This window comes from Grammomys surdaster, unplaced genomic scaffold (assembly GCF_004785775.1).
Source record: "Grammomys surdaster isolate TR1022 unplaced genomic scaffold, NIH_TR_1.0 125974, whole genome shotgun sequence".
In the NCBI taxonomy this organism is placed as follows: domain Eukaryota; kingdom Metazoa; phylum Chordata; class Mammalia; order Rodentia; family Muridae; genus Grammomys; species Grammomys surdaster.
In genome coordinates this window covers 190,597-214,638 of record NW_021620791.1, presented here as the reverse complement: position 1 = coordinate 214,638, position 24,042 = coordinate 190,597, and the positions used below count along the sequence as shown (strand labels likewise).

Below are 24,042 nucleotides of genomic sequence, written 5' to 3'. Positions count from 1 at the left end.
AGTTAAGTGATTGAATCTCGGAAGAGACCTTGAGTTTTGGGATTTTAACATTGTTGAGACTGCTATATACTATGGGGACTTTTGAAGTTGGACTAAATGTATTTTGCATTATATTAAGTTTAGGTATGGTCCCCATAGACTCATATGTTTGAACAAGCCTATGGGGGTTAGGGAGTAGAATGTGGTGGCTTGAATATGGTTGGCCCAGGGAGTGGCACTATTAGGAGGTGTGGCCTTATTGGAGGAAATGTGTCACTCACAGTGGTGGGCTCTGTTTAAGGAGCCTCTTCACAATAATAAAAACCCTAAGACATTGTGTTTCTGTAGTGATTAAATAAGTTACTGTATGCACAATGCATAGCATAGACTCATGTCCCAGATGCCCATTATAGATGACCCTCAATATCTATAGGTTCTATACCCAGAAATATATCCATAGAAATATTGTACCTGGGGGTTGAAGAGATGGCTTAGTCAGTATAAATGCTACCCTGTAAGCATGAGGGCCTGAATCCAATTCCCAGAACTCATGTAAAAGAATCTGGGTGTGGTAGCAACCTTTGTAATCCCAACACGGGAGAAGTAGAGAGAGTTAATCTCTGTACCTCACTGGCTGCCAACCTAGCTTTCTTGCTGAACTCCACATCATTGTTCTGAAGTCAAAAAAACATGGTGCTTTGTATCTGAGGAGTAACACCTGAGGTTGTCTTCTGGCTTCTGTGTGCATATTTACACACATGCATACTCATTCACAAATACATGTGTGCCTATACACATTTGTACCCATACACACATGTGTAACTGCATACATATGCATACAAACAAGACACACTGCACCTGTACTGAGTAAGTGCAGGCTTTTCCTTATCATGTTGTCTATAAACAAAATGCTACAACTATTTACCTAGTATTTAAATTGCACTCTGTACTCTGAGTAGTGTGGAGATGATTGAAAATGGGGGCTGTACATAAGTTATAAGCAAATATTACATCATTTACATAAGGAATTTTAGCATCTAAGAATATCTTACTTGCTAGACCCTTGGAATTAATCTGTAGATGCTGAGACAACTGGACCCTCATTACTGTGTTATATACCTTTACATTATTCTGTTATTATTATTCTGTTGCATAGTGCCAAGAATCTTATGAGATAGGTCTTGTAATACCTCTTTTCTCCAAGAGGAAACTAAAAAGGAATAAAATAATTCTGAGGGGAATACATACCTTTTAATGAATCAGAGCCTTTAAGAAAAGATCGGGGGCCTCACATGGCTCAGCAGTTAAGAGTACCTACTGCTTTTGTAGAGGACCCAAAATAAAACAGGCTATTATCACTGCTCTTGGTTACTTACTTAAACTCGATGACAAGACCTTCTTGTTAAAGACACGACACACTTTGGCTACAGGACATTAAGAAACCAAGCTGGTAATGACCAAGCATCTTTGCTGCTAGCGTTTATAGTACTGTATGGAAGCTCCTGGGGTAAAGAGTCCATCAACAGTCTTACCCATCTGTGAACTTTGTGAACTACCCATCTAGTGGTGCAATAACAGCACAGTGTTATGGGTGTAACCAAATGCTTTCTGATTGAATTTAAAATTAGCTCCACAAGAGGGAACACATGCCTGGTACTATAAATCCAGACAAGCACCCATGGTCAGGAACTCACAGGCTCCAGCACTGAATTTACTACTACTATTTTGTTAAATGGATATATCAACATGTCTTCTAAATTTCTATCTCTATGCATAAAGATCAGTGCAGCCTTTCTCAGAGAAATCTCTTTGTGCAGCGGATGGTTGTTAATACAGAGGCACACATCTGACCGAAGAGCATAGATTAAGTGTTAGTAGAGTGGTCAGCTTCAAATAAGACACCCATATCACCCCTTGAAACCCTGCAAAGCTCAGGGATCATCACAGAGGATAGTGGAAAGATTGTAAGAATCAGAGGTTGGGGAAGACCAGACCAAAGCAGGGTCTTCTGGCCATGGCAGGACTGCCCCACTAAAAACTCACAGGAGTTGTGGTTGATCTAAAAGATGCCATTGGATGGCCCACACCCATGAGTATCTCAGCAGCACAAACTAGAATCTGCAGGTTATATCTATAAAAAAGAGAGTACATGAAGTTGGGGGTAGTCAGGGAGGTAGGGGTTGAATCTGAGGGAAGTGGGAGTTGATATGATTAAAATGCATTGCATGAAATTCTCTTGTTTGTTTGTTTGTTTGTTTGTTTGTATGTTTTTTGAGACAGGGTTTCTCTGCATAGCCCTGGCTGTCCTGGAACTCACTGTGTAGACTAGGCTGGCCTCGAACTCAGAAATCCACCTGTCTCTGCCTCCTAAGTGCTGGGATTAAAGGTGTGCGCTGCCACTGCTTGGCTGAAATTCTCAAGGGATTAATAAAAGTATTCTGCTAAGTTGTTAAAGGAAAAATTATACTTGTTTTCTAATGAAGAATAAATCAATCTTTTTTTTTTAAAGTCATAGCAAGGAGCCATGCCAAGGTTCTAGGGTCACCTGTGAGACTTGGGACATTGGATCTAGCCTGGAAGGTAGTCTTACCTTCCCCTCTGAGACTTCCGTTGAGGGGCATCCCAGCCCCAGTAAGGTAGAGTTCCCCGCTTGGGCTCTCCTCTCAGTGCAGAGGGTCCCCTGGAGACGGAGTGCCCAGCTGTGCTATGACTGACAATAATAGCAATCTTAATGAATCACAGGCTGATGAATCAGTGATTGCAGGGAGAAAAAAAAAAACCTCTGAGTAAGCTGATTGGAAGTTAATAACGCTCGCTCCGCTCGTTCTCAGGGAAGGGTCTAGCTTGGCTGGGGATGACAGGATCCAACAGGAGAGTTTTAAGATGGTTCTGACAGTCAAATTGCAGAACATCCTTCTTTTCTATTCTTATCCCAGGCAGGATGTGGGGGTACCTTAAGGGCAGGGCCAGTATCTCTCTATATCCTTGCTGTGAGTCTTTTAAGGCAGCATCCGAAGCCAGGGTGAACTGTCAGGTCTAGGCATCACTAAAAAGAGCAAAGGACCAGAAATCAGGCAGCTGCAGGGCGAGCGTGCACAGATTTGTTTATGAATTCCAACTGTAAAATGGCTTATAGAAATCGATTGCTTAAACTTGAACTATACGAAGCCAATTACATTGGAAATGATCCCAGCGCTTAACCCTCTTCCTGTGCGATGCAGTCATGGCTCCTGCAACCTTTCTGGACAAAATCCAGCTCCCTGCAAGCCAGCATCACCCTGCTGGGGTACCTTCCTCAGAGAGCCTTTCACCACTGGTAGAAGTGTCACCTAATTTAATTGCCAATGCCCTTGGTGAGCTCCCAGCTCCTCTGTGATAGGATTAGGCCCTTCAGTCTGCTGCCACCTGTGTGTCCCATTCAAAGACAGGGAGAGAGCTAGAGGGAAAACTCTGCATCAACGTTAATTGCAATTTAATACAGTTCACTGGGGACAAGGGTGAGGGGAATCAATTGTGGTGACTGAAAAACAATATGAGCACTGAAATAGGCTTTCACTGAAAATTCTGGAATGGACTGAGGAAAAAAAAAATCTGTGTTAATTTCCTGCCTGCCCGCCTCAGGTCAAGACTGTTTCTGATTCTATGCAGTGTGTCTCAAACTCTCCTGACAACATGGTCTGTGTCAGGTGCTGTACCAGACACAGGGGAACAGAAGCTACTGTGGCAAAAGCCATGTCCTGGCCTAGGTATCTTCGTAAGTGGGTGAAGGGTGGAGGCAAGATTCTAAGATGGGTGGAAAGGGAAGGATGATTTGGAAAGTTGTTGAAGATGGGGATGGGGGAGGGTGGGGTAGGATGTGGGGGATACCTCATGTCTGGAGGCCATCACTTAATGGACACTGTAAAAAGCGAGGTGAGCCCAGTGGAAGCTGAGTGTTTGTGTACGGAGCTCGTCCACAGTGATCTGATCAGAGGCCCCTAGGAAACACTGGTTCAGAGAAGTTTGTTTTAGCATCCAAGGTACAAAGGATCTTTCTAGACCGAATATGCAACAGGGTCTGTCTGCAAAAGCACTCGTTTTTTCTCTGCCAACTTAAGGATGAATGGCCCTGCCTGGTGGTCAGAGTGAAGGATACTCTCCAGGAGGGTATGGAGTGGCTCCCCTGCAGAGGGGAATGCCGCTAAAGTAAGGCCACCACTGAACACTGTTCCATGATGAGCCCTGGCAGGTATGTGAGGCAAGATGGCACACCCACATGAAGAGAGTCAGACACAGCAGGGTGGTAGGCCAGCTAGGAAAGGTCTCTCAGCCCAAGGCCTAGTCTAGTGGCTCAAGACAGCTCAGAAGTGCCTGTTTCTTCTATTTGTTACCTTCTAGAACCTCCCTTTTCTCTGTCTCTTTCATTCATTGGTCAACCTACAAACACACACACACACACACACACACACACACACTAGCAGAACATAGTGTCAGCTATACTGGTCCAACAATTGATCTGGCTCAAATACTTCCTGTGATGTTTTCTGACTCTGGTCATGTGACTAAACCTCCTCAAGTCTCCATTTCCTTGTCTTATAATTGAGATTCTCTCCTAGAGTGACAGTTGACACTTAATGCATAAGTCTCTGAAATTTGTCTGCTTGGACCTGAGTAAATGCTATTTAGATAGGACAGTTCCCTCCTCCTTCTGGTCTATTCTGCCCACTAACAAGGACAGAATCAACAATGCTTTATGTGTTAGCTTCTTTGGAATTATGTAACAACCTTCAGTCTTACGGTGATGATAAAAATTATCTCAACTCTGTTTATCATATCATTTAAACTTGTACTTATTTCCCTTTTTAGGCAAGATCTCAGGTAGCCTGGGCTAGCCTTGAACTCTCTATGGTAGCTGAGGCTGGCCTTATTGATCATGCTGCTTCCACCTCTCAAACACTGGATGGGACTGAAGGTTGCACCCACATGCTAGGCCCTGAGCATTTTCAATAGACTGATGGTTCGGGCAGTTTACAGTGAAGATGGACAGAACGCACAGAAGGGATTAACTAACCCTTCCCCTTCTCCTCCCAGTGCAGCGTGTTAATTACAACTGAGGAACAGCAGCGACAGATTGCTACTAACTGACACCCATAGCTCATGCCAGAGTTCCTCTTGTGCTGATTATTCTCTCGGATTTGGGCAAATGCACAGTCACCGTATCCATTACAGTGTCGCACAGAATAGTTCCACTGCCCTAAAGCCCTGTCCTGTATGTACCTGCTTCTCCCTTCCCTCCATTTCTGATCTTCTTCTACCATCACAGGTTTTGCTCGGGGCAGAACATTATGCAGTAGGAATTATCCAGTGTGAAACTTTCTTAGTTATTCTATTGAACAGTTTGAATTTATTTCTCATATTCTTGAGATTATAGTGTTAATTCCACCCTGTGCAGCCTTTTAAGATCGACTCCTCCATCAGGCACTAGACACGAAAGGCTAGTCCATGCTGTCAGAGCCATGATGGCTAATCTTCACCGTTGATGACTGGGCTCGTAGTCATTAGGGAACTGGACTTCTTGTGTATCTACGAGGGTTAGATCTACCCCGAATACGGACAGATCCATCACATGGGCTGCAATCTCCAGCTGATGTAATATGCCTACCTCCCTGGAACCTTTAAATAAACATTGTGTGTGTGTTCATGTGTCATGGTGCTTTTACATCAGGGTTGCTTGACCTTAGCAGAACTGCCACTTGGGGCTAGACAACTCTTCATTGAAGGGGGCTGTGTGTGTTCGATAGGTTTTGTACAGCTTGCTAATAGCATCCTGTGACAATCCAAAATGTATCCAGCCATTGACAGCTGGCTCCCAAGGAGGGGGCTGCTACTTCCTCTTCTAGTGGCTGAGAATATGTTTCTTTTCTTTTCTTTTTAAATGTGTCATGAGAACTTTCAGTGCCACCCAAGTCCCCTTGTCTATATAGGATTGTCAGGAGGGACTGGTCATTCTCCACACCCCCTACATTTCACTTTTGATGGGTGTGTTTGCTTTGATTCCAACCAAATGAAGTCTGGCTTTTGGCTGCTGCTTCTAGAGATGACAGATTTGACATGCTATTGAGTTTAGGTTTTCAGTAGTTTGCTGAACATCATTCGGAACATAGGGTCAAGCCAATCTACTGGCTACAGTCCAGGGACTTTCCTTGGAGCGAGAAAGGTCTCAGCAATAGGGTCATGACAGGCTGCTACCTGCTCTTTCTCTCTCCCTCATACCCACCAGCAGCTTGTGGTGTCTCTTCCTCTAGAATGACTTCTGCTTCAATGTGTCTGACCAGCCCCACTCTTTTGATCCCGGCCCAGTTACCACTGCCTCTTTCCTGGTCTCCTGCTTTGACATAAGCTCACCAACAGTCCAGTTTTCTATTGCTCTGGAGTGATATGAAAACTAGGAAGTAAGTCAGGTGCTAGGATGAGAACTCAGTGGGTAAAGCATTCTCCATGCAAACATGAGAGCCTACATTTGAATTCCCAGAACGCTCGTAAAGCCAAGTAAAGTAGCGTGCATCCCATGATCCCAGCGTTATATGGGGAGAGGAGAGGCAAGCTAGAGGCCTCCTCAGAGGCTCGTGGACCATCTAGCCTGGCGTATGCAGTGGGGGAACAACAGAGAGGAGACCCCATCTCAAACAATGTGGAAAGTAAAGACTGATACAAGAGGTCGACCTCTGAACTCCATGTGTGTGCCTCGGCACGCATGTGCCTGCACTCACGCACATATATACGAACACATCATATACACACAACAGAAAATAGAATAAAATAAAAATATATGTCAGACCATGTCTCATTGGTGCCAGTGGCTTCCCACGTATGTTGTATGCAGGTGACTTTTACAGGTCCCTTCCACTTTGTTCATGGCCCTTGCTTCTGCCTTCTGAAGCGGTGTCTTTAAGTTGAAACTTAAAGAACCAGAGTCTGGACACGTAAGGCTCAGGAAAGCTGTGTCAGGAACCAGTACAGGTGTCACCTAAGTCCCAATGACCTTCTTATATTCTTCAGTCTCTCTGTAACTAGTTTTCTACAGCCCTTCCACTGCCATGAGGACCAGGCTACCATGAGCAATATGATTCCTGTGATAAGGGTTATGCTTCAGCTTCTTTGCTTGAGTCTCACGGGCCACAGCCTGGGGCCCTGGCTTCTCTAGGGCCACCATTGCAAAGGAGAGATGTTGCTAGTAGGAGGGACTACGACCCATGCAAGATGGGAGGAGGAAGAGCTGATGGAGCCCTCAGTCTCTCCATTCCCAGTGACAATTTCCAAGACTGGGCTACGATGCTTGAAAACAAAGCATTGTTCTAACGTGATGGATGAATTAGAGGATAGCTACGCACTATGTGAGTTTAGCTTTTGCTTGCACCTGGTTTCAGCGGTGAGAAACAATAGATATACTCAGAGAAAGCTGTTTAGCTGAACGATGTTGCACGGGAAATACACAAAGCTGACCCCGAGTCCTTAGAATGTCTCCTTCCCTTTTTAGTTCACAGGATGCTATGCTGTCACTACTTCCTGACATTAGTCACATGGTGGGAGGTGGCTATCTCAGAGGCACATTAAGATAATAACAAAATACACGCATACTTCAGAAACATGCCAGCTGCCTCAGTTTACCCGATGGCTTAACAGCTCCAAAATTCACAGTAGCTCTGGTCCAATACCACTGTCTTTCTGCCACAACACAGTCATTTATAAGGTGGTACTTTTGTCACTAGCTCAAACAAGTGGGCCTTTCTGCCAAGCTAGGTGCCATGCCTCTTGTCCTATTTGTGAATTTCTAGACCACAGGTGACCTGTAAAACCATGGTACTGTTAGGATCACCCGGGTTTCCTGCTCACTACACTACGTTCCTAACCACATCTTCCCCGGGGCCGTGATTTTTCATGCAGTTTTGTGTCATGGTGCCTGGAGGAACATGCACCCTGCGTTATTGTGTAACCACGCATGCTCCCCATGGCCACGCTGAAGACTCCATGTGTCTCAGTGACTTGGGGGAGTTTCTCATGAAGCAATGAGATGGCTGAACACGGCATGCACGGGATGTGCATTCTTCCTCCCGCTTGCCTTTCCTTACTCTTGTTCTTGTCCACTATACAGAGTTCCCTCCCATCCCTGCCTTATGTATCATGTGAAGTTCTCGGCCTCTGTGTTTGAGGGGCCCTAGGCTGGCAGAGCGAATCTACACAGGGATAGTGGTGAGAACATAATTCTGTCAAGGATCCAGGCTCAGTGCAGCTGAGGAACAAGAAGAAGCAGTGGGGTTGGAGTCTAGGGTGTGAGAAGGGTTGTGGTTGGAAAGGAAGGGAAAGGAAGGGAGGGTGAGACCTTTCCGGGCTCGGGATGAAGTCTGGAAGTCAAACTATGCATAGCACAAAGGTATAGGTGGATATAGGTTCTGGGAAGTACGTGGTTTGACTTTGTTTATTGGTGTTTTGAGACAGGATACACTGGCCTCAAACTCACGCTGTCAAGTCCTCCTGCTACATTCTCTTGAATGCTGAGAGGCCAGCTACAAGCCATCATACCTGACTTTGGTTCATATTTTTAAGAATTATCAGTTTGGTTGAGCCTTGAGTGGGGAGAGACATGTTCTAGTGGTCTGAATGAGAATATCTCCCCTGCACTCAGATGTTTGAAAATTTGATCTCCAGTTAGTGGCGCTATTTAGGTAGGTTCAAAAAGGTGTGGTTTTGCTGCAGGGAATATGGCACTGGAGATGGGCTCTGGGAGTTGAACTTCCTTGCCTCTTCTGTTTCACTTTCTCTGCTTCACGCTTGCAGTTGAGGGTGTGAGCAGTAAACTTTATGCCTACTCTGCCATGTTTAGAGCTTGCTGCTGTGCTTTCCTGCCATCATGGGCTCTAACCCTCTGGAACTGCAAACCCCAATAGACTCTTTCTTCTATAAATTGCATTAGCAATAGTGTTTAATAACAACAGCACAGAAGCAACTAATGTGTCCCTCATGTCCAGATAGGAGATGGAAGGGTCTGTACATTGGGCAGAAATAATGACTAGAAAACGATGGTGTAACTGTTGTCCCTGTATCTGGGAAGGAAGAGGACAATCTAGGGACTTAAGGACGAATTTTGTGTGTTTCATTACTGTCAGTTTCTGTGCAGGTCATTATTCATTATAGAAACAAAGAAAAAGCTTTCAAATGAAACTGAAGATTCTTGGGAGGCCAAGGACCATGGTCATAATTGTCACAACGTTTGCAAAAGCATACAGCATTTTCTCTGTGTGTGCATGTGTGTGCATGTGTGCACACACATGTAGAATGACATGAGGAAAGGCTCTTGTTTCCAAGTCTCCCTTTCAGGGAACAATAGCCACAACATAAAAGAATACAGTGCGTATGAAGCTTGTGTCTGAAACAAGGCCAGAGAAAAATGAAATTAATCAATCTGAGGAAGCTACCTCAGAGCAGATGAAGACAGTGAACTATTAATGTTGTGTCTGATTCAAGACCACTAAAATCAGAACTTCCAGTTAAGAGTTAGGGACTATACTTAAAAAGGCTCTCTATTTCAAGTGGGACATGGGAGCTGGGATGGAGATTGATTGAAGTTAATTAAATCTAGGGCTTAATGAAGTATTTGTTCTTGGATACATACTGCATCCTTCTTGCATGGCTAATATAGGTCTGAGCACGTAGCATGATTGCATTTAGGAGCTTAAAGTGGGAGTGTGGGTGTCTGTTGGACCTATGAATACAAAGACCCTTTGAACAGGGAGAGTCATGGAGTGGGAGATGACTGACCTAGGGACAGAGCCCCTTCTCAGGAGAGTCAAGGTGGGAAGAGCTGGTTTCTAGTCTCCACACTGCCTCTCACTTGACCCTCGACAAGAGACCCATCCCAAAGGACTCTTCATCTTCTTGTCACATGACACATCTTGGATGGCTCTGCCCCATGCCACAGATGCCACTTGTCAAAGTGTTTTGTTTCCATTTGTGTCTCACCATTCAGCAGCCATGCCAGGGCGGTGCTGTTTCCTGGGTTTACCTGGATGCTGCTGTGAGCACTTGATGCGCGTTAACTCACTGAGTGCTCACCGGGCTCTTAGATGTTAAGCATGGCCAGCCTGCTCTCCTGAGGAGCGAACGGGTATAGAGAAGTGATTGAGTCACTTAGGTGGCAAGGATAGTAAGGGTTGGGATGCAGAAGGATGTCCGATTCTGATTAGGTAGTGTCTGTCTTCATTTTTGCCTCCTCTAAGGATGAGTTACCAGAACCTAACTGCCCTGGTCTCAGTTTTCATCTTCATACAATTTAGAAACTCATCCCTGCCATGCTCTTTCTCCTCAAGAGAAAAGGCCACAATGTCAGTGTTCATAAAGGGCGTCATGGACAGGCCTGTTATGCTAACAGTGGAGGCTGATCCCTCAAGCCTGGCTCCTTTTACTCCTGTTACCCAGGCTCACATGGCAGACATGTCCTGTCAGCAATGTCACACCTGCATCAGAAGTCCTAGGTCAAGCTGGCCACTTGGTGTCAATATCAAGTGTTGTGACTTCGAGGATGCTGCAGCTCTCTGAGTATATTAGTGACTTAACTTGTGGTGACCCAACTGTTGGCAAGGAGCAACTTAAAGAAGGAAGGGTTGAGTTTTGCTCAGGGTTTGAGTGGTTGTTCAAGGGGATAGTGTCCATCACAGGGAGAGGCATGCAGCGAGAATGCGATGCCCTCTTGGTTGGATCTGCTCTCCAACTACAAGTAGAGGGACATGGACCGCAGTGCTCAGTTTGCTTTCTCCTTTTTCCTCAGTTTGGGACTTGAGCCCATGGAGGGATGGTGCTGCCTACACTCAGGGAGGGTCTTTCTCTTGCAGTTGAATCTCTCCAGGTATTTCCTCACAGACATGCCCTCTGTCTCTTAGGTGCTTTTACAAGTTGACAATGGAGATGAACCACCCTCGAGTCGCATAGATGCAGAGTGCTCAAATTGTGTATTGGAATGTCTCCCCTCTTGGTTGTTTCTTGGAAGTGTACAGGACCTCCTAGCTTGAATCCCCACAGTCTGAAGAGCAGACAGCAGATGGCATTGAGTTCGCATGCTCCCATGGCTGTGGTGTAGTATCTATGGCATGGCTTCCACAAGTCCTGTTCTTCCTTAGGGGAAGCTGGATCTCTAGTTTCAAAGGGATGAAGACCCACTGTATTTTAGTTCCTTTTGAGCATCTTCCTACTGAGCAGAAGTTGGAAAATACACCAGCTTCGGACCAGCCAACCAGCTCGTGTCTGCATTCCAGCCCTACCACAGTGGGACCTCTGGAAGGCACATGCTATACTGAACCTTGGGCTCTTCCCTCTGAAAGTACAGTGACCACACTGGGGTGATAGCTCAGTCACGACACCTCCTCATACGCACGCTCTGTGGCACAGCTCGGTGGGGTTTCCCTCACTGTGGCTTTGCTGTGTGATTGGCTTTGGGAGGGATATTGGTGAGTGATATAAACTAAGGCTTCTACATGTCCTGTTATCTTCTCTTTGTAAACTCTCCTGTCACTCCCATGAGGTCATGCCATGGTTAGCCTGTGCAGGGTGAATGACTTATATAGCTTTGTCATCTGTCATCCCAGTTGAAGTTAGCCCAGGTCAAACAGCACACAGTCAATGTTCAAAGACATGACAGCCAAGTCTTCAAACTCCTAAACTGACATCAAATATGGAGGCCATCTCATTCCAGGGAGGCCATTGTTTTCACCCTTCAGACTTGAGAGCTGACTAAACACGTTCTACTGTCCTTCAATGAGTCTTAGGGGGTTGTTTGATCCAAAGCACTGCCATTATAATAAATAACCAAACTAGCCAGAGAAGAGAGTTTAAAAATTGGAGCATTACTTTGCCTCTATTTTGATGTACAATTTGAACTTTTCTATCTCTGCTCGTCACTTTGCTCTAGGATGCAACGGGCAGGGGCTGTTATTTTAGACACACACACACACACACACACACACACACACATACACACACGCACACGCACATGCACATGCACACCTATGCTCCCCATACAGACATTCTTGTAGTGATTCACTGAATGAAATCCTGAGAGGAGGAACAGAAAACTATAATTCTTAAACCTTCCCTTCTGTCTCCCCTTTCCTCTCCCAATCCATTTACTTTAATGAAAATCCAATATATACTCTAAATAAACAGGTTACATGTGTTTAAGGCAAGCTTTCTGCTGGTGCCAAGAATCTACTTCTTCAACAATTGAGCCAGACCATGCTTCCTCCCTCAAAGACAGCTCATGTCTGCTGCTGCAGGCTTCTTCTTCCTTAACAGTGGCGCCTCCCTGCTTCAGTCCCACGCTGTCCGTGGACATGTGTGGCTTCTGTGGTAACCATAGTCATTTACCTAGGGAGTTTTCAAGACTTCATCTAGAGATCCTGGGACTCCACGTCACCTCAGTTTCCTCACTTTCAAAGTGAGGATGAAGATGATAATATAGTCTTACAGATTTGTCTGTGAAATTTTCATGAGATCATACAGCCTCAAGTCAGCTGCAGAGTTGCAGTAGGGTAAGCATTTGGTACATGCTAGTTCCTATAATGATATACTTGGTAATATGGAAGAAGTCCTAATGAGCATTTCATACTTAGCATGTCTCACTGTTTTAAATACTTTTTTTTTCTAGGTCTTCTCATGTATTTATTGTATGTTGAATTCCGTGGCAGCTCTCCGTGAAGATAGTGCTATATTCCCAATTTATGTATGAGAAAACTGAGGTACAGCAAATTTAAATAACTTATCTAAGAACATACAGCTATGAGACCACCATATTGTTCTCTCCACTTCAGTTATTCATTCATCTTTCTCATTGCAGATCTAGAGGGTAGTGAATTTTTGTCTTCAAGAGCTTAGTACGGTGCACAGGTTAATTCGGTGATGGAGAAGGTGGTGGTCTTTTCTGTCTTGACACACCCCTTTGAGGGAGGGGTCTGGATGGGCTAATCTCTGCACCTTCTGCTGCTGAATCAGCTGGCTTGGACAGATGGAGCCTTGATGAGGAGGCAGAGGCTGATTCCCGGCCTGGCATGCACACTCTGGGCTCTGCACATGCTGACTTACAATTCAGCCTGACTCAAGGCCCAGGAAGCAGACAAGGCTCCCAGCAGCTCCAGATGAGCTGGGGGGTGGTTTCAGCAGCTCGGTGTAGAAACCAGTATTTAATAATGCTATCACGCTACCTTGTCCTCATGGAATCGTTGTGACATCCCGCATTTAAAAAAGTGACAAGCTTCAATTGCTATGCATGACCCGTGTCTGGCATCATAGTGACTCCTGGCTCCAGAGCACCCACATTTTCTGGTGACAAACAGCTTACAGGGATCAGGGGACTGGTGGCTTTGTGCAAAGTTGTCCTCACGGACCCTTCTAAGCCCTCTGTAGTGTGGTTGTTCTACCCGCCTGTCAGAGTATAATTTTCATTAAATATTAAAGAGCTGTTTGTTAAAATAATGTCGTCATGGTAACAGAGTTGGGTGGGGGTGCTGGAACAGCCTAGTGCTGCCCAAATTGCAGCATATTAATCAAGTGCTTTGCACTACGCAGTGAGCGTCCCTTTGAGCTATCTGGTGACAATGGCTCTGGAGGATCCAGGAATTTTTGCAGCTGCTGATGCCAAAGATGTAGGTTGTCATGAGGTCTTAGGGCTGAGCTGTGCTTGTTGGATGGATGGATGGATGGATGGATGGATGGATAAATGAAAGAATGCTGGAAAATAAATTCTAGCTGTTTGTGTTAGGGCTGTTTCTGACAGATCTTCTGTTTTTCATTTGCCCTTTTATAGTGGGAAGGAGTTTTGCCAGAGAGTTGGGAGAAAAGAGCCAGGAAAGCAAATCAGGGGGTAGGGGCACTGCTTCTTTTGCTCACAGGGAGAGCAAGTGGCAGCAACAGAGAGGCAAAGTAAAGAAGCTTAGAAGCTGGCTGCCTGGGTCAAATCGTAGCTCTGTGTACTGTGAGGAGTGACTCGTTCCCCAAAACCTGTACTTCCACCTCTGTCAGAGGACCACAGCTGTGTTGGCTTTGTGTCTAAGGACAGGTGAGAGATTACAAATAATAGCCTCAAGTCCCAACCACCCAATTGGCCTGTTACTGCTAATGGGCACCACAGCGCTGGCTGCAAAGGTCATCGAAGATACCACTGAAGGGCTATTTTAACATATGTTCATACTTGAAAGAGCCCAGTGGGTCCTGCCCACTGCCCAGATGTTTTCTGAGGTCAGTACGTTCTCCTTGGAAGGGGCCAGATGGTGGTCAGACACCAGATGATGGGGTATGAGGGTATCCACCAAACAGTCATGTGCTAGAAGGTTAGGCTCCAGGACTGTGCTGCTGACAAGGCAGGACTTGGTGGCTTAATGAAGGTGATTAGGTCATTGGGAGCATCATCCTTGGAGGACATTAAAGTAGTTCTCTCAGGGCCTTTATTAGTTCTAGGGAGAATAAGGCAACATAATGAAAACAAGCCCGACTCTCTCGTCTCTGGCTTCCTGACTTGTCATATGTCTCTTCCACACATGCTTCTAGCATCCACCAAGAGGCTATATGGGTTATGGCACTTGATCTTGGACTTGTAGTCTCTAAAACCATGAGCTAAATAAACTTCTTATCTTTGTACATTATCCAGACTCTGATTTTTTTTTTGTTGTAGTAACCGAAAATGGACCAATATACAATTTCCATAGAAGAGTCAAGTTTTTGGTTTTTGCTTTGCAGTTACAAACACAGGCAAACATTTTTAGCTCACATTTCTGCAGAGAGAGAGAGAGAGAGAGAGAGAGAGAGAGAGAGAGAGAGAGAGAGAGAGATATCCCTTCAAAGACTGGCTTCTGAGTGTCCCCTCTGCAGACTCTTTTTCATTGCATACCCCACCTCATTAATGCCTTTATTGGCTGATTTCTGTCTGTTGTGTCTTTTCTCTGCTGCTACCTGATATGCCCATGATCTTTTCCTTGCCTTTTAATTCTTTAACTGGCAGAGAAAAAATGAACCAATCAACCCTCTTAGATGGTAAGGGGGAGGAGGGGGGATGGGACATTGCATGACACCATGTTCCCTGGGGCCAGCCGCTGGTGACTGACTTTGGAGCAGGATCAGAAGCAGGAAGGAGACAGCAGGAAAGATGCGTATCCAGTAGACCAATACACAGAATCTCCAGTTTGGAGAATGACCTCAGAGCGAGTAACTACATCCTGGTTCCACCACGTAGCCACAGCAGAGCCTCTGACTACAGCCTTGGCTTCACCTCTGACCCACACAACACCCTGGATGATGGTGTGAGCGTGACGAGATCCTCGCACGGCTTTACACCAATCACTGAATCTTATGACCCTGTCTCCGTTTATCAGATGAGGAGACTGAAGCACAGAGAGGCCAACAACTTGCCCAAGGCCACACAGCTAGTGGAGAGCCCGGGCTTGAACTCGGCAGTACACTCTAGGGCCCCGCCCTTTTGCACAGATGCTCTCTCCTTGGTATTCTCCTTCACCACCTTAGTTGACTGCCATTTGCTCAGCACCTACTATGTGTCAGGGCCTGTGCATGCAAGGACACAGTTCTCCTCACAGCCTGCTTCAGCTTCAAGGGTGTCATGGGTCATGACTCGGAGTCACCGTCCAGTCTGCTTCCTCTGCTTTCCCTTTCTTTCTGTCCTCAAATAGTGTCCAAGACTTCCCGCCACTACCCTGAGGGCACAGAGGTTGGTCACTCGTATTATGCCTGATCTTGGATTCACTCCTGCCTAATGCCCTCATTTGGGTCTGGAGTCCAGCTTTTCCCTTGTCTGGCAGGTAGGAGTTTGGTCACCTGAGTGTCTGGGATACGTCTTGGCCCTGCCAAAGGATCCAAGCTTCTGGGTAAAGCCCATTCCCTATTCTCTGGCATCTACCTACTTGGGCCTCATCCACAGATTCCCTTATTCCTCCTGTGAGCTGGGCAGTGGGCAACACCCCCGACCTCCTCTTTTTCCATGCTCCCTGGGCCTACTACTCGGTACAGCCAGCATCTTAGACCAAATCTTCTGATGGTGTGACTAGCAGGAAGTTCTTTGGGTAGCCCTGCTGTAGGAGGAGGGGGCAATGCTGAGCCATTCCCCAGAAAACCTCCCATCATGCTCTGTGTACTCTTCCTCTAACATGTACACCAGGTGTTTAGGATTACAGACGTGCCTGTGAGCTGCCCGGCATCAGCTGGTGACACTGGGGCACAGGAAAGACGCACGGTCTCCTTACTCAGTAGTCTCTGTAGTGGCCACCAGTCTTATCCTCAGCCTCCACCCTCTTCCTATACATCCCGCCCCTCAAAGGTTCTAGATTATCACAGAAGAGAGTGAAAAACACTGCTTCCCCAAAGATTCCCACGTCAGTATTTTTCCATGGACATTTGTCCAGCCTCTCCTTGAATTCTGCCACGGTCAGGGAACTCACTATCGATTCAAGTTTTTCACTGCATTTGTGCATAGCTCTTGTCAGGGAGTTTTGCTTAGGCCAAGTCATCATCAGTGCCTGCCATGCCCATGCCCCCCTCGCCTCCCCTCTCCTCCCCTCCCCTCCCCCGGAGCTCTTATCATGGCTTTAGGGTGGCTTCACCTACTGGCTAAGCTGGGCGCTACACACTCTGTTCTAAGACAATTTGGTTTTTTTCCTGAACATAACTCTAAAAATATGTCCCTGGCCTGGAAGTCGGAGCTGCTGTCATCTGTGCAGAGAGGAGAGCGCCAGCCACCTGCAGGCTCACGGCTTCTAGGGAAGCCCTGGCAGGAAGCCAGAACATTCTGGGAGGTTTACACCTGGAAGCTTGGCTCTGTGCTGTGTCCAGGGGCGGGTGGATGGAAACAGAGTTGCATAGTTGGCTTCCCCATGCAGCTCATACCCTTTCTTGACATCAGCCTGGGCCAGGCACAACCACAGCCCACCCTCGTCTCACTTACCAGTGTCTGGGAGTTCCTTACATCCTGGGAATCTTGCAGCCGGATTTCCAGAGCAGCCAGTGCATGGAGACCTGCAAAGAAGAGAGACTCTGTATGAGAAGCAGGGCAGAGCAAACCAGGTATCCAGCTTTTTTTTTTTTTTTTTTTTTCCCAGCAGGACCAAGCCCTTGGGAAACTGGGATAGAGATGGGAAGGGAAATATGAACCCCTGTAAGGACCCAGGCACTCATCAAAGCAACTTCACAGTCTCCAGGCTTTGTGGCAATTCTGAGCCAGAGAAAGAAGAGGAACAAAATAAAAGTGGGGGGAGGGGACCCCAACTCTGGATGAGTCAGCAGTTTGTGGCAAGACAAGAATTTTTAGGAGTGTGAAAGCAAAGGCAGAAAGCTTGGGTGTGGAAAGGGTTTTGGGCTTCTCTAACCTCACCCAGGGTCTCCTCAGATCATCCCTGCCCATCACCAGCAGCGGGTTGTGCGGGGTCTCTTTATGGTACCAGCAAAGGGGGACAGTCAGTGTTCAGGCTTCAAGCAGAAAAGATAATGTAGTCCTTAAAGCAAAAGGCCCCAACGTGTAGGGAGAGACTCCTGCCAAACACACCCTGTGTGCTTTGAAAATTCCTCTGGAGAGCAGTAGCTGGCAGAACAGGGCGTGTGTGGGGGCTCTGTTGATGTGCTGTATCGTGGTGAGGCGAGGCCTGGGCCCTAGAGTTTCCCAGCCAGCCAGTGCGGGTTCCTTGTGATTCTCTCCCCTTGCTCCCCATGGCTGAGCTCCTCAAAACCAAACGTGTCTTTTTTTTTTTCCCTTTTTTCTGGTTTCTTTCCTTATGAATTATTCTCAAGTGAACTGAAGTTTCTCTGTTCTCACGAGGACACCTTTTGACCTCGGTAAAGAGAGTCATCAGGGTTGAAGTTAGTGTTTATTGGGTCTTCATCACGCTCCCCACGCTTGCTCTTGGACACACCTGAGCAGGATTCTTGCTGTTCAGGCGTGTTCCTTTGAATAGGAAAGAGCAAACTCAGGCCATGTGAGAGCCTTGCTGGAAAGACAGGCTCAGGGCTGTGGATTCAGAAGTTGCATCATTTTAACAAGAGCCATGGGCGATTCTCAGGCTATAAAATGTGCTTATTATTGTTATTACTATTATTATTATTCTCTCAGTCACGGGAGGAAGTCTCTGACCATCTCCAGCTGAGGAAGTGAGTTAGCGAAGCCACAGCTGGCTGCCTCGGAGGAGCTGGTGAGGAGTAGAGTGGAGTCAAACCATTGGCTTTTGGAAACTGTATTCCTTCCTACCATGCTATCTGTAGGGCAAGTAAAAGGAAGGGCCCGGTGGGCCATGCTTAGTAAGAGTGGCCTGGGGAAGGGCAGTCTGCTGAAGTGGGGGATGATCTCAGGCCAGCACTCTTTGAGAATGGGGGGGGCAGCATGAATCCAGAGGCAGGGATCCCCTTCTCTGTTATGTCAAAATTCCCAGGTCTTGGACCACTCCCCTCAGGGGAACACAAGCTTCTGCATGGAGTCACGGTGTCTAATTGACCCTGATTCCAAGGAATTCAGAACTTGCCCACAGAATGACCTATCCAGGAGAAGAGCCCTCCCCTTCCCCAATGAGACCAGACAGTGAGTGACTCTTGGGAAGTGCTATTTCAGGCAGGTGAGGGTTGCTATTCTCTGATTCCAAGTCCAGGTATATGACCAGAGGCATCTAGCTAGCCATGATGGGGGAAGGGATGTCACATATAGTTTATTCATCCTCCTCTCACACAGTACCTCCCCACTGGACTCCCCCACTCCTCTCAGTCCTCCACTCCACACCTCCCCACTCCCCCCACATCCCCTGCTCCTCCAATTCCTTTTTAGAATAGAACAGGCTTCCCAGGAGAGCACCCAAACAAAGCATAACGAGTTACAATAAGACTAGGCACAAACCTTCCTATCGAGGCTGGATGAGCTAACTAGTAGGAGGAAAGAGGCCCAAGAGGAGGCAAAAGAGTCAGCGATAACCCCACTCCCACTGTTATAAGTTCCTCAGAAACTCCAAGCTAAACAACTGCAGCATGTTTGCAGAGGACCTAGTTCAGACCCATGATTGTCACTTCGGGCTCTGTGAGCCCCTGTGAGCCGTGCTTAGTTGATTCTGAGGGATGTGTTCTCGTGGTTTCCTCAAGCCCTCATAGGATCTATGGCTGTTCCTTTTCTCAATGAGTAGCCCGTTGGCATCCTTGATTTAAAGTTAGGCTCATCTCCCATAAAGAATTGGTTTCAGGACCCTATCTGGGTATTAAAATCCACCTCTAAGACACAGGGAGCCATGATGTGCCTGGTTGCTTGACACAAGCAAGTTACAGTTATCAGAGAAGCGGGAGCCTTAGTTGAGAAAATGCCTCTATGAGATCTAGCTGAAAGGCGTTTTCTCAACTAGTGGTCAGTGCAGGAGGGCCCAGCCCATGGTGGGTGGTGCCATCCCTGGGCTGGTAATCCTGGGTTCTATAAGAAAGTGGGCTGAGCAAGCCATAAGATATAACTCAGTAAGCAGCATCCCCTCCAAGACCTTAGCATCAATTCCTGCCTTCAGGTTCCTGCATTTGAGTTCCTGTCCTGGCCTCCTTTGGTAATGAACAGCAATGTAGAAATGTAAGTTGAATGAACCCTTTCCTCCCCAACTTGCTTTCTGGTCATGGTGCTTTGTTGCAGCAATAGAAACCCTGACTAAGACACATGCCAATATAATGCAGATGTGGCCTTGGCTCATACAAATATTCTACCCCACGAAGCACCAGCAGTGGGGTACAAGTGTCCTGAAAGGTGAGCATAGCACCCCACACGGCATGTCCACACACCTCCTTGACTCTGTTGTGGTTACATGGAGTTTCAGAAGGTTTTCCTGAGCCCCTTGCAAAGGTTGTACAAAGCTGTCCACCCTGATGAAGTCTGCACCTGCTCGGTCACCTGACTTTCTGGGACTTGTCCTTTCTTTTCAATCTGCTAACCTCAGTCCATCCTTAGCCCTAATCCTCTAACTGCCTCCCCTCAATGTCTACCTTTTACAGAAAAATTGATGAGAATTCCATACCCGTCTTCCAGCTCCAGCTCCTCTCCTCTGGGCATCCCTATGGCTGGGCTGGGCCCGGCCATTCTCTCAAACATTGTGCCCTCTTTCCTACCCTTGTCACTACCATCTCACCCTGACAGCTGATGGAGGTGGTGTAGAACTGAGTAAGGGATGCCACTGCCCCTCTTATTTTTGACAGTAACCATTGTTATCCACAGGCAGCCACTCAAGCACAGAGTAGCACAGTGATTTGGCTGGGGTCCCACCAGCAGGGACTCTCAGACATGGTGAGGTTCACAGAATCGGTTCTGTGCTTTGGTTTATCCATGGACACAGCTTCTCTCCATCCTTCTGGAGTGGCAATTCTTAACCTTCTGAATGCCTTGACCCTTTAATACAGTTCCTCATGTTGTGGTGACGACCCCTCTAACCATAAAATTATTTTTATTACTGCTTCATAACTGTGATTTTAATGCTGTTATGAATCCTGATGTAAATTATATTTTGGACATAGAGGTTTGCCACAGGGGTTGTGACACACAGGTTGAGAACCACTGTTTTAGAGAGCTGTTGTTTTTGACCAGCACGGTAAATGGTGTGGTGCTTAGAGACAGAAGGCACTGGCCTCAAGTCTAGTCCTGTTGCTCTTGCATGGCCCCGTCTTTGTCTTCAGTTGTCTCTTCTTTCTGGACACCTTGGAGGGCTCTGCACACAGCCTGCCTCCTCCTCCAGCGTGGGAGGGAAGCTGGATGGCAAAAGTGAGGATTGCCTTAGTGTTAGTGTATGCCCAGTGGAGCCCACAGCTCTGTGTGAATGACAGAGCTCAACGGGAGACTATGAATGACTGAAAGGCACTGTAGCATCTGTAAATCTCCAAATATGCACATTTCCTCTCTTCCTGACCTACAACCCCTGCCACACTGGCCCTATGAAGCAAAATGTTACGCAGGAAAAAATATGCAGACAGAATTTTGCCTCTGGGCCTAGTCTAATCTTGTCAAGCTGCTTGGCACTTTAAAAACTGGGGCTGGAGAGATGGCTCAGATGTTAAGAGCACTGGCTGCTCTCCCACAGAACCTGGGTTCAATTCCCAGCATCTACATGACAGCTCACAACTGTCTGCAGCTCCAGTTCCAGAGGTTCTGACACCCTCACACATATACATGCAAGTAAATCACCAACGCACATGAAATAAAAATTAAAAAATAATCCCAAAGGTATTACACGAACTATACATACCTTAAAAATAAAAAAGACAGGGGCAACTTTAAAGGTTTGTAAATGAGAGACACCCTCTGCCAGGATGTCTTCCTCTAATGTAGTTCACTCCATGTTCATTCAGCAAACATGAAACCACTCTCAGAAACATGTCATTATCCCCTGAGGTAAAAGTGTCATATGGAGGAGCATGACATAGAAGAGGGAACCCAGAGGAGAGGAGCTGGAGCTGGAAGACGTATATGGGCTCTGGCTGGACCCACATAAACTACAACCAGGAGAAGGGGAGGAACTGAAGAAGACAGAAGGCCACACACTGCTTCTGTGAAGCCTCAGCTTGGTTGTCACTCTCTAGTCTGGAAGTGTGGTAGTCATAGGTTCCAGGTGATATCCCACCTCAGTCAGTCTGTGACATCAGATCCCCAGAACCCAAGTGGATGCTGGTTGTACATGGCTTGTCTGTGATTCCAGCCTTAGAAGGTGGAGACAGGGTCCCTGGGGTAAGAGGTACCAAATCCAGCTCCGGATTTAACCAATAGACCCTGCCTCAAGGAATTAGATAGAAAGCTTCCTGATTCTCAAGCTCAGGCCCCCACATACAAACACACACTCAAACCCATTCATACATGTGCACTTACATACGTGGAACATGTGTACACATCATTTGTGTGTGTGTGTATGTGTGTATGCCTGAAATAAGAAGGGAAGCCATCATGCATATTGGTGTCCATGCCTGTAGTGGAGAGATGAAGACAGGAAGATTCTTGGGGCTCATTAGCTTAACTCATGAGACGTGTCCCAGACAGAGTCCCTATCTTAAAACAGGTGGACAGTGGCGAACTGCCTATACTAGAGATTGACTCCTGGCCTCCATAGACATGTGCATGCACATGTATGCACACATGCATAGGTGCACCTGCAAAACCACGAACATACATACATGCATGCCCACAACGAAAGAGGGAGAAAGTACTTCCTCTTCATGGTTGTCAAGCACAGTCAACACTTGATATCCCAAGCACCAGGGAGGGCTACAGCAGTTTGGTCCCAGGCTGTTCCTTTGTTATTTCTCCACCTCCTTACAGGGGCACAGATTACAGGCCAAGCTGTGGATCAAGTAAACCCTGGCTTTACCAGACTGGGGACAAAGTCATCAAAGCCATTATTGTGCTAATCCTAGCACGGTGCCAAGCTTGCAAGGAGGGCACATGAGGCCAGCACAGATTGAGTGAGTCCCAAGAGACATAGAGGGAGGGGTTGGAGAGGGGGGAAGTTGTGTAGAGGAGGGGGTGGGTGCCTACAGTGGGAGAGACATGACTTCCCCATATCCCGGAAGGTAACCAGAGTGGGTGTGATGGAGAGGGCTGCAAAAGAGGATAGGAGTTCTCTGGGCCTTGAAAGCCTTTCAGTGAGTTGAATCTTCACCTGGGAGAGAAGAGAGGCCATCGATGAGTTGGATTCTGTATCTGGTCTAGGCTCAGGGTTAATCAGGACTGTCCGTCGAATGGAAATCTGCCTCCTCTATATCTGGGTGTCCCATACTTTGAGAAGCTCTGCCCAGAATTCTGAAATCTTCAGATAGAACAACCACAGTGCTGATTTATGTAGAGCATTCTCCTTGCTCGAGCCTCCTTTTGTCTGGGGTGTGGGGGGGGGAATCCTGGCTCCACTGTGGCTGTTGGCAGGTGTGTGTGGGGATAGGAATGAGATGTGTGTGAAAACACCTCTGATTACAGCCCCCAGCACTGCCGAGAGGCTGGGAAACCATGAGAACCTTGAACCTTTTGCAAGAGACACGAAGGTGGGCTGGAAACCCAAGCTCTCAGGGTTGGCGGTGGTTTCTTTCTTTAAATAAACAGCTCCATCAGAGACAGTATCAACTGGGAATTTTTTCATAATCTCCAAGAAACAAGAGTCAACCATGGACAGTGGAAGAGGCTGGAATACAGGTCTCCTAGGAAGTCATGACAGGCTAGGACTTGCAGGCATCAGAGTGGGTTTATTTGTCTCCCTCCTGGCTGTGGACCCTAATGTCTTTGGTCCACTGAGATGGTATGTTCCTGCCTAGAGACTGACAGATGGCATCTTTTATTTAAGAGCTTCGTGGCTGAGACAAGGTTATTTTATTTTGTCATCTATAAAGCTGAGTAGGATGGAGATTAAATAAGTTTATAATTAGGTTTCCGATTATAATTGTTCTGCCCCTCATGTCATCCTAGCTACTGCGTGAACTCACGGCACTGACTATCTGGTACGTGGCAGCACCTAACAAATGCTGAGTCTGCTTCCCCTCTCCTGAGCATACCTTATTGTTTGACCACATTTAACAAAAATCTAGATTTCCAGGGGGTATCAGGTAAACCCACAGAAATTCTATTGTCCTATGAATGATTGATTGAGTGAGCAGGGATAAGACAAAGCAACTGCCTGTGGGCTTTCCCCAGATGTGCTTCGTTTCCAGCCCTTTATTAAATATCTTAAATATTACTTGCCTTCAGGGTCTAAACAAAATTGCCAGAAGTTTTCACTTTGCACTCATAAATAATACTCACTAAACTCATTTTTCTAAAATAAAAACAAAAAAAGCATGTGTGTGTGTGTATGTGTGTGTGTACATGCACCCGAGCACAAAATGCTGACACAAGGCTCGAGACTCGCTGTCTCCTTAACATGGTCCACATTAGTCCAGCCACATGAATTGAATAAAGAGTGCTTGATGTGGTGGTTAGCCCCGAACTGGAGACTTGAGGCTTTACTCTGCCTCACCCTCACTTCCCTGACCTTGCTTTGGCCAAGTGTAACTGGGAGCACACTGCATATAGGC

At 46.7% G+C, this 24,042-nt stretch overlaps 1 protein-coding gene across 1 annotated transcript in view; it reads right to left on the bottom strand.

The window, feature by feature from the left end:
• The window catches only part of Zhx2 (zinc fingers and homeoboxes 2), a 146,867-nt gene that overhangs the window by 60,178 nt on the left and 62,647 nt on the right, over positions 1-24,042 (bottom strand). Inside the window, exon 2 of the mRNA XM_028753860.1 lies at positions 16,949-17,019. The gene's annotated coding sequence lies outside the window, so the exon portion shown is untranslated. The remainder of the gene's footprint in view (positions 1-16,948; positions 17,020-24,042) is intronic.